Source organism: Triticum aestivum, chromosome 3A (genome assembly GCF_018294505.1).
Source record: "Triticum aestivum cultivar Chinese Spring chromosome 3A, IWGSC CS RefSeq v2.1, whole genome shotgun sequence".
Classification (NCBI taxonomy): domain Eukaryota; kingdom Viridiplantae; phylum Streptophyta; class Magnoliopsida; order Poales; family Poaceae; genus Triticum; species Triticum aestivum.
Genome location: NC_057800.1, coordinates 584,824,551 through 584,836,351, shown reverse-complemented (window position 1 = coordinate 584,836,351; position 11,801 = coordinate 584,824,551). Strand labels below are relative to the sequence as shown.

Genomic DNA, 11,801 nt, shown 5'->3' with positions numbered 1-11,801 from the left:
ATCTGAAAGCATGCTTTTCTACACCAATGTAACAGAGAAGAGTTGAACGTACTGTTCTAACTAGTGGTCCCTTTGTATGATGCAGGTTCTAGGATAGACCCACCATCTAGTCAGGTAAAAAAACGTCGTCAATGTGTTTTACAAAGAAGTCGCCAGGTTTTAGCTAAAAATGCAGTTTCAAGTGACTAGAAAAGAAATACCCACTTAAAAACTGATGTCAAAAGCTTGACGGTAACTGTCAAAGATGATCTTGATTGGTGTGCAGGGCTTCCCAGTAAATATTCCAAGTGATCCCAAAGGATTGCAACTTCAACTGGAGTACCTGAAAGAAACCTACGGGAACCTTCCAGTCTATGTCCAAGAGAATGGCAAGCAGAATTTCCCAGCCAGAAGCAAGCCTCTGTTGATGAACAAAGGTGTATCGTTACTCATGTAGTTACATGATTTGTTTCAGGTATGGGGTCTGCCGATGATAGCCTAGATGACACGGACAGGGTCGGTTTCCTGAGCAGCTACATGGAAAGCACACTAAACGCGATGAGGTGAGTCGAAACAGCAGGGCAGCAGTCTGCCTGTTCGTTCATTCATGTCAACGACAACGAAATTCGGAAGTTAAAATTTCCAGCTTACAGTTCCCATGGACAAAAGGAAAGCATTCCACCATGCATTTGTGTGATGCTCTATTTGTTGTGCAGGAACGGGGCCGACGTGAGAGGCTATTTCGCCTGGGCATTCATGGATTTGTTTGAGCTCCTGTCCGGGTACCAGTTGAGGTACGGGTTGTACCGGGTCGACTTTGCTGACCAGAGGTTGCCGCGGCAAGCTAGGCTCTCCGCTCGCTAGTACTCCGGCTTGCTCAAGCACAATGGATCTGCCCTGGTGTCGAGAACACCGGTGAACCAGGCGCTGAGCTCAGTGTCTTGACTCCCGTCTCTGAGTCCAGTGCAATCGTGCATGCGTGCACGAGATGTTTCGATAAGAAAGCGTGATTCTTGGATTACATTAGTACTATTAGAAACCAATACTCCTGTGACCACTATTTTCTTAAGTATTTTCTTTAGGACATCAGTGATATGAGAGCATGATATGGCCCTGAGAAATGTCACATTTGGTAAAATATGAGAAGCTTATGGTAAGCTTGGTCTCGGTGACCATGAGAGCTTGTTTATCATCTCGAGATGATCATGACAGCCACTTGAAACATTGAAATTATATGTGTATGCTTTACTGTGTTCTACTCCCTCCGTTCCAAATTACTCGTCGCAGAAATGGATGTATCTAGAACTAAAATACATCTAGATACATTAATACCCACGACAAGTAATTCAGAACGGAGGGAGTACTTTCTTAGAAGTGTTGCCATGAAATCAGAGATGTTCGTCTGATGCTATTCCAGTCAGTTACCTGTGGATTTGGCCTGAACATAAGTTCAGCGGTTTTTTTCTCCTCCAGCGGGGTCATCGACTCATTGTCTCTCCTCCGGCGGCAATACCCGGTCGCCTTTGTTTTCTGCTCCGCATGAGTTAAGGGTTTTTTCTCGGCTCGACGGCGCCGCTAAGCTCCCCGTTTCCCAGCCGGTTGTGTTGCCACTGTCGATGTTGCTCATCGGTCACTGATTGTTTTCCCGATTTCGTCGAAATGCATTTAATCTGGAGAAGAGAAGTAGATGCTGATGCTCACCATCCCTCCTCATCGTTGTTTCTGTAACAGTGCCGCCTCGTCCTTTTTCCTGCCATTCTTGTGATTCACATGGCATTAATTTTCCAAGTGATCATGTCTTTTCTTTCTTAATGGGATGATGTCGCTGGTCTGTGGCGTATTTGAACAAATTGGTGATGGGGCTCATGAGATGCTGAAGGGGCAGTTGAACACATCCACCTCAAGAGGACAAAAAAATGTACTATGAAAACAAAGACCTCGGGTATATTTATTGGAAAAGGAAAGGCGCGTGCATTCAGATAAAATGTTTCCATGACCATGAAGGTGGTTGAGGTTGCTGTTGATATCAACAACTCTGATATAAATCTCCAGAAAGGCACAAACATAGATGGGTACCACAAATACATGGTAGGTAATATAAATCTTGACCATTTCTCTGCTTTACCACAAATACATGGTAGGTAATATACATGGTGGTTGAGGCTTATCTGATTTTGCAGGAGGATGTGAAGCTCATGTCAGACAGGCCTAGAGGCCTATAGGTTCTCCATCTCCTGGTTAAGGCTCATTCCAAGTACAAAAATCCTCATAACCTTCATCAGAACAAACCGGTTTTGTTTTCTAATTTATTTCATTTTTTCGGGAAATTTTGGGTTTGCAGATGGACGCGGAGCTGTCAATCCCAAAGGGCTAGAGTATTACAACAGCCTCATTGATGAGCTAGTGAATCATGGTAATTACTCCCTCCGTCCCATAATATAAGAGCGTTTTTGACACTATGGAGGGAGTATACCTTTAACATATTTAAGTGCAGTCAATTGTTAGGTTCATACTTCATATAATGAAAATCAATGTAAATGTCAGTTCCTTTCAAGAATCAAGAAACATACCAAATAAAAGCCAAACGCATTGATCATTTCAACTCACCGGTGCATGTGATATTTAAGTACACATCACACTTCACCATGTAGATCTCCCTCAAGTTCTCGAAGACGAGTATGGTGGATGGTTAAGCCCCAAAATTGTGTAAGTTCATGTCTCAATCCCAAATAAACAACTATACATTGCAGCGGTGATTGTATTTTGGGGAATCAAGTGGCATATTTTATATTATCATTGAATTACTTATGACATAATATTTTTGTAATATTCATATTTCCGTATCTACAAAATGCAGTGAAGATTTCACAACGTATGCAGATGTTTGCTTCAGGGAGTTTGGAAATAGGGTTACATCCTGGATGACTATCAATGAGATAAACATCGGTGTAGTTGGCTCTTATGATAGTGCTCTATTCCCTTGTGGCCGTTGCTCAGATCCATTTGGAGTAACAAAGTGCACCACTGGGGACTATAGCATCGAACCATACATAGCCGCTAAGAATGCCCTTATGGCGCATGCATCAGTTTTCAGTCTGTACAGAGAAAAGTATCAAGTGAGTGAATGACCTTTTTACTCAAATTTTTTTTTGGTGCTACTTAGTTTCTTCAAAAAGTGCGACACTAAGAAATCTTAGCTTTGCTCAAGAGTGGAGGCACTATTTTCAGTCATATACACATTAACCATATCTCAATTCCTCTTTGATAACAATATATCATGGAAGAATTGTTGGGGAACGTAGCAATAATTCAAAAAAATTCCTACCTGTCACCAAGATCAATCTAGGAGATACTAGCAACGAGAGAGAGGGAGTGCATCTTCATACCCTTGAAGATCGCTAAGCGGAAGCGTTACAAGAACGCGGTTGGTGGAGTCGTACACGCAGCGATTCAGATCGCGGTCGATTCCGATCTAAGCGCCGAACAACGGCGCCTCCGTGTTCAACACACGTACATCCCGGGGACGTCTCCTCCTTCTTGATCTAGCAAGGGGAGAGGAGAAGTTGAGGGAGAACTCCGACAGCATGACGACATGGTGGTGATGGAGCTCGTGGTTCTCCGGCAGGGCTTCGCCAAGCGCTATGGGGGAGGAGGAGGTGTAGGAGAGGGGAAGGGGCTGCGCCAGGGGATGTGTCTAGGTCTTCTGGCAGCCCTCCCACCCCCACTATTTATAGGAGAAGGGGAGAGGGGGCCGGCCTCTTCAGATCCCATCTAGGGGAGGGGCGGCGGCCAGGGAGGGAACCCTAGATGGGTTTTGGGCGCCCCCACCCCTAGGAGACTTGCCCCCCAAGCCAGGAGGGGAGGCGCCCCCACCTCTCCTGGTTACGTGAGATGGGGTGGAAGGGGCACACAACCCCTTAGTGGGCTGGTGTGCCCCTTCCCCTTGGCCCATAAGGCCCCCCAACACTTGCTGGGGCCTCCGAAACCACTTTCGGACATGCTGGTCGTCACCCGGTACCCCCGAAACAATTCCGGACTCCAATACCCTTCGTCCAATATATCAATATTCACCTCCGGACCATTCTGGAACTCCTCGTCACGTCCGGGATCTCATCCGGGACTCCGAACAACCTTCGGTAACCACGTACTATTTCCCATAACAACTCTAGCGTCACCGAACCTTAAGTGTGTAGACCCTACGGGTTCGGGAACCATGCAGACATGACCGAGACATCTCTCCGGCCAATAACCAATATCGGGATCTGGATACCCATATTGGCTCCCACATGTTCCACGATGATCTCATCGGATGAACCACGATGTCGGGGATTCAATCAATCCCGTATACAATTCCCTTTGTCTATCGGTATGTTACTTGTCCGAGATTCGATCGTCGGTATCCCCATACCTCGTCCAATCTCGTTACCGACAAGTCTCTTTACTCGTACCGTAATGCATGATCCCGTGGATAACTTCTTAGTCACATTGAGCTCATTATGATGATGCATTACCGAGTGGGCCCAGAGATACCTCTCCGTCATACGGAGTGAAAAATCCTAGTCTTGATTCGTGCCAACCCAACAGACACTCTCAGAGATACCTGTAGTGCACCTTTATAGCCACCTAGTTACGTTGTGACGTTTGGTACACCCAAAGCATTCCTACGGTATCCGGGGTTTACACAGTCTCATGGTCTAAGGAAATGATACTTGACATTAGAAAAGCTTTAGCAAACGAACTACACGATCTTGTGATACGCTTAAGATTGGGTCTTGTCCATCACATCATTCTCTTAATGATGTGATCCTGTTATCAATGACATCCAATGTCCATGGTCAGGAAACCATGACCATCTATTGATCAACGAGCTAGTCAACTAGAGGCTTACTAGGGACATGTTGTGGTCTATGTATTCACACATGTATTACGGTTTCCGGTTAATACAATTATAGCATGAACAATAGACAATTATTATGAACAAGGAAATACAATAATAACCATTTTATTATTGCCTCTAGGGCATATTTCCAACAGTCTCCCACTTGCACTAGAGTCAACAATCTAGTTCACATCACTATGTGATTGTAATGAATCCAACACCCATGGGGTTTGTTCATATCTTGCTTGTGAGAGAGGTTTATTAGTCAATGGGTCTGAACCTTTCAGATCCATGTGTGCTTTACAAATCTCTATGTCATCTTGTAGATGCATCTACCACGCACTACTTGGAGCTATTCCAAATAACTGCTCTACTATACGAATCCGGTTTACTACTCAGAGTCATCCGGATTAGTGTCAAAGTTTGCATCGATGTAACCCTTTACGACGAACTCTTTTACCACCTCCATAATCGAGAAAATTCCTAGTCCACTAGTTACTAAGGATAAGTTCGACCGCTGTCATGTGATCCATTCCTGGATCACTCTTGTACCCCTTGACTGACTCATGGCAAGGCACACTTCAGGTGCAGTACACAACATAGCATACTGTAGAGCCTACGTCTAAAGCATAGGGGACGACCTTCATCCTTTCTCTCTCTTCTGCCGTGGTCAGGTCTTGAGTCTTACTCAATACTCACACCTTGTAACACAGCCAAGAACTCCTTCTTTGCCGATCTATTTTGAACTCCTTCAAAATCTTGTCACGGTATGTATTCATTTGGAAGTACTATTAAGCGTTTTTGATATATCCTTATAGATCTTGATGCTCAATGTTCAAGTAGCTTAATCCAGGTTTTCCATTGAAAAACACTTTTCAAATAACCCTGTATGCTTTCCAGAAATTCTACATCATTTCTGATCAACAATATGTTAACAACATATACTCATCAAAAATTCTATAGTGCTCCCACTCACTTCTTTGGAAATACAAGTTTCTCATAAACTTTGTATAAACCCAAAATCTTTGATCGTCTCATCAAATCGTACATTCCAACTCCGAGATGCTTACTCCAGTCCTTAGAAGGATTGCTGGAGCTTTGCATACTTGTTAGCAACTTTCAGGATTAACAAAACCTTCTGGTTGTATCACATACAACCTTTCCTCAAGAAAATCGTCAAGGAAACAATGTTTTGACATCCTATCTGCAAGATTTCATAAATAATACAGTAACTGCTAACATAATTCCAACAGACTCTTAGCATCGCTACGAGTGAGAAAGTCTCATCGTAGTCAACTCCTTGAACTTGTCGGAAAACATCTTAACGACAAGTCGAGCTTTCTTAATGCTGACACTTACCATCATTTTTTGTCTTCCTTTTAAAATCCATTTGCACCCAACAACCTTACGACCATCAAGTAGTTCTTCCAAAGTCTATACTTTGTTTTTATACATGGATCCTCTCTCGGATTTTATGGCCTCGAGCCATTCGTCGGAATCCGGGCCCACCATCGCTTCTCCATATCTCGTAGGTTCATTGTTGTCTAGTAACATGACTTCCAAGATAGGATTACGTACCACTCTGAAGTAGTACGCATCCTTGTCGACCTATGAGGTTTGGTAGTAACTTGATCCGAAGTTTCATGATCACTATCATAAGCTTCCACTTCAATTGGTGTAGGTGTCACATGAACAACTTCATGTGCCCTGCTACACACTAGTTGAAGTGACGGTTCAATAACCTATCAAGTCTCCATCATCCTCCCACTCAATTCTTTCGAGAGAAACTTTTCCTCGAGAAAGGACCCGTTTCTAGAAACAATCACTTTTGCTTCCGGATCTGAAATAGGAGGTATACCCAACTGTTTTGGGTATTCTATGAAGATGCATTTATCCGCTTTGGGTTCGAGCTTATCAGCCTGAAACTTTTTCACACAAGCGTCGCAGCCCCAAACTTTTAAGAAACGACAGCTTAGGTTTTTCTAAACCATAGTTCAGACGGTGTCATCTCAACGGAATTGCGTGGTGCCCTATTTAAAGTGAATGTGATTGTCTCTAATGCCTAACCCACAAATGATAGTGGTAATTCGATAAGAGACATCATGGTATGCACCATATCCAATAGGGTGCAGTTATGATGTTAGGACACACCATCACACTATGGTGTTCCAGGCGGTATAGTTGTGAAACAATTTCCACAATGTCTTAATTGTGTGCCAAACTCGTAACTCAGATATTCATCTCTATGATCATACCATAGACATTTTATCCTCTTGTCACGACCATCTTCAACTTCACTCTGAAATTACTTAAACCTTTCAATAATTCAGACTTGTGTTTCATCAAGTAAATATACTCAGCATCTACTCAAATCATCTGTGAAGTAAGAACATAACGATATCCACTGCGTGCCTCAGCACTCATTAGACTGCACACATCAAAATGTATTACTTCCAACAAGTTGCTTTCTTGTTCCATCTTACAGAAAACGAGGCCTTTCAGTCATCTTGCCCATGTGGTATGATTTGCATGTCTCAAGTGATTCAAAATCAAGTGAGTCCAAATGATCCATCTGTATGGAGTTTCTTCATGCATATCTACCAATAGACATGGTTCGCATGTCTCAATCTTTTCAAAAACGAGTGAGTCCAAAGATCCATCAACATGGAGCTTCTTCATGCGTTTTATACCAACATGACTCAAATGGCAGTGCCACAAGAATGTGGTACTATCATTACTATCTTATATCTTTTGGCATGAACATGTGTATCACTACGATCGAGATTCAATAAACCATTCATTTTAGGTGCAAGACCATTGAAGGTATTATTGAAATAAACAGAGTAACCATTATTCTCCTCAAATGAATAACTGTATTGCGATAAACATAATCCAATCATGTCTATGCTCAACGCAAACACCAAATAACAATTATTTAGGTTTAACACCAATCCCGATGGTAGAGGGAGCGTGCGATGTTTGATCACATCAACCTTGGAAACACTTCCAACACATATCGTCATCTCACATTTAGCTAGTCTCTGCAGCCTTTTATTTCGAGTTACTAACACTTAGCAACCGAACCGGTATTTATTACCCTGGTGCTACTAGGAGTACTAGTAAAGTACATAATAATATAATGTATATTCAAAATACTTCTGTCGACCTTGCCAGCCTTCTCATCTACCAAGTATCTAGGGTAGTTCTGCTTCAGTGACCGTTCCCCTCATTACAGAAGCACTTAGTCTCGGGTTTGGGTTCAACCTTGGGTTTCTTCACTAGGGAAGCAACTGATTTGCCGTTTCATGAAGTATCCCTTCTTTCCCTTGCCCTTCTTGAAACTAGTGGTTTAACCATCAACAATTGATGCTCCTACTTGATGTCTACTTTCGCGGTGTCAAACATCGCGAGTTGCTCAAGGATCATCATGTCTATCCCTGATATGTTATAGTTCATCACGAAGCTCTAATAGCTTGGTGGCAATAACTGTGGAGAACCATCACTATCTCATCTGGAAGATTAACTCCCACTCGATTCAAGCGATTGTAGTACTCAGACAATCTGAGCACATGCTCAACGATTGAGCTTTTCTCCCTTAGTTTGCAGGCTTAAGAAACTTGTCAAAGGTCTCATACCTCTTGACATGGGCACTAGTCTGAAATCCCAATTTCAGTCTTTGGAACATCTCATATGTTCTGTGACATTTCAAAAAAGTCTTTGGTGACACAATTCTAAACCGTTAGCATTACGCACTGAACTATCACGTAGTCATCAGAACGTGTATGTCAGATGTTTCCCAACATCTACAGACGACGTTCGAGGTTCAGCACACCGAGCGGTGCATTAAGGACATAAGCCTTCTGCACAGCAATGAGGATAATCCTCAGTTCACGGACCCAGTCCGCATAATTTCTACTATCAACTTTCAACAAAATTTTCTCTAGGAACATATCTTAAACAGTAGAACTAAAGTGTAAGCTATGACATAATTTGCAAAGACCTTTTGACTATGTTCATGATAATTAAGTTTATCTGATTATTTAATGAACTCCCACTTAGATAGATATCCCTCTAGTCATCTAACTGATACATGATCCGAGTCAACTAGGCCGTGTCCGATCATCACGTGAGACGGACTAGTCATCATCGGTGAACATCTTCATGTTGATCGTATCTACTATACGACTCATGTTCGACCTTTAGGTCTCTTGTGTTCTGAGGCCATGTATGTACATGCTAGGCTCGTCAAGTCAACCTAAGTGTATCGCGTGTGTAAATCTGGCTTACACCCGTTGTATGCGAACGTTAGAACCTATCACACCCGACCATCATGTGGTACTTCAGAACAATGGACCTTAGCAACGGTGCACAGTTAGGGGGAACACTTTCTTCAAATTATTGCGAGGGATCATCTTATTTATGCTACCGTCATTCTAAGAAAATAAGATGTAAACATGACAAACATCACATGCAAATCATAAAGTGACATGATATGGTCAATATCATCTTGCGCCTTTGATCTCCATCTTCGAGGCGTGGCATGAACACCATCGTCACCAGCATTACACCATGATCTCCATCATCGTGTCTTCATGAAGTTGCCTCGCCAACTATTACTTCTACTACTATGGCTAACAGTTGGCAATAAAGTAAAGTAATTACATGTCGTTTTCATTGACACACAGGTCATAAATAAATTAAGACAACTCCTATGGCTCCTGCCGGTTGTCATATTCATTTACATGCAAGTCGTGATTCCTATTACAAGAACATGATCAATCTCATATATCACATATATCATTCATCACATCCTTTTGGCCATATCACATCACATAGCATACCCTGCAAAAACAAGTTAGACATCCTCTAATTGTTGTTGCATGTTTTACATGGCTGCTATGGGTTTCTAGCAAGAACGTTTCTTACCTACGCAAAACCACAACGATGATATGCCAATTGCTATTTACCCTTCATAAGGACCCTTTGCATCGAATCCGATCCGATTAAAGTGGGAGAGACAGACATTCGCCAGCCACCTTATGCATCAAGTGCATATCAGTCGGTGGAACCAATCTCACATAAGCGTACGTGTAAGGTCGGTCTGGGCCGCTTCATCCCACAATGCCGCCGGATCAAGAAAAGACTAGTAACAGTAAGCAAATTGAACAAATCATCGCCCACAACTGCTTTGTGTTCTACTCATGCATATAATCTACGCATAGACCTAGCTCATGATGCCACTGTTGGGGAACGTAGCAATAATTCAAAAAAATTCCTATGTCTCACCAAGATCAATCTAGGAGATAATAGCAACGAGAGAGAGGGAGTGCATCTTCATACCCTTGAAGATCGCTAAGCGGAAGCGTTACAAGAACATGGTTGGTGGAGTCGTACACGCAGCGATTCAGATCGCGGTCGATTCCAATCTAAGCGTCGAACAACGACGCCTCCGCATTCAACACACGTACAGCCCGGGGACGTCTCCTCCTTCTTGATACAGCAAGGGGAGAGGAGAAGTTGAGGGAGAACTCCGACAGCATGACGACATGGTGGTGATGGAGCTCGTGGTTCTCCGGCAGGGCTTCGCCAAGCACTACGGAGGAGGAGGAGGAGGTGTAGGAGAGGGGAAGGGGCTGCGCTAGGGGATGTGTCTAGGTCTTCTGGCAGCCCTCCCACCCCCACTATTTATAGGAGAAGTGGAGAGGGGCCGACCTCTTCAGATCCCATCTAGGGGAGGGGCGGCGACCAGGGAGGGAACCCTAGATGGGTTTTGGGCGCCCCCACCCCTAGAAGACTTGCCCCCAAGCCAGGAGGGGAGGCTGCCCTAGGGGAGGCGCCCCCACCTCTCCTGGTTACGTGAGATGGGGTGGGAGGGGCGCACAGCCCCTTTAGTGGGCTGGTGTGCCCCTTCCCCTTGGCCCATAAGGCCCCCCAACACTTGCCGGGGCCTCCGAAACCACTTTCGGACATGCTGGTCGTCACCCGGCACCCCCGGAACAATTCCAGACTCCAATACCCTTCGTCCAATATATCGATCTTCACCTTCGGACCATTCGGGAACTCCTTGTCACATCCGGGATCTCATCCAGGACTCCGAACAACCTTCGGTAACCACATACTATTTCCCATAACAACTTTAGCGTCACCGAACCTTAAGTGTGTACACCCTACGGGTTCGGGAACCATGCAGACATGACCGAGACATCTCTCCGGTCAATAACCAATAGCAGGAACTGGATACCCATATTCGCTCCCACGTGTTCCATGATGATCTCATCGGATGAACCACGATGTCGGGGATTCAATCAATCCCGTATACAATTCCCTTTGTCTATCGGTATGTTACTTGCCCGAGATTCGATTGTCGGTATCCCCATACCTCGTTCAATCTCATTACCGGCAAGTCTCTTTACTCGTACCATAACGCATGATCCCGTGGCTATCTTCTTAGTCACATTGAGCTCATTATGATGATGCATTACCGAGTGGGCCCAGAGATACCTCTCCGTCATACAGAGTGACAAATCCCAGTCTCGATTCGTGCCAACCCAACAGACACTTTCGGAGATACCTGTAGTGCACCTTTATAGCCACCCAGTTACATTGTGACGTTTGGTACACCCAAAGCATTCATACGGTATCCGGGAGTTGCACAATCTCATGGTCTAAGGAAATGATACTTGACATTAGAAAAGCTTTAGCAAACGAACTACACGATCTTGTACTATGCTTAAGATTGGGTCTTGTCCATCACATCATTCTCCTAATGATGTGATCCCGTTATCAATGACATCCAATGTCCATGGTCAGGAAACCATGACCATCTATTGATCAACGAGCTAGTCAACTAGAGTCTTACTAGGGACATGTTGTGGTATTACCCATGATACTTTTCCGGAAACCCTTCGGTGCCCAGGGCGATTAGGGTTTGCGGAACTTGGCG

The 11,801-nt window shown here is 44.0% G+C and overlaps 2 pseudogenes; both read left to right on the top strand.

The window, feature by feature from the left end:
* Positions 1 to 843, top strand: part of LOC123058707 (beta-glucosidase 2-like) — a 27,347-nt pseudogene extending 26,504 nt beyond the window's left edge.
* Positions 844 to 1,971: 1,128 nt separating this feature from the next.
* The window catches only part of LOC123057008 (beta-glucosidase 3-like), a 60,380-nt pseudogene continuing 50,550 nt past the window's right edge, over positions 1,972 to 11,801 (top strand).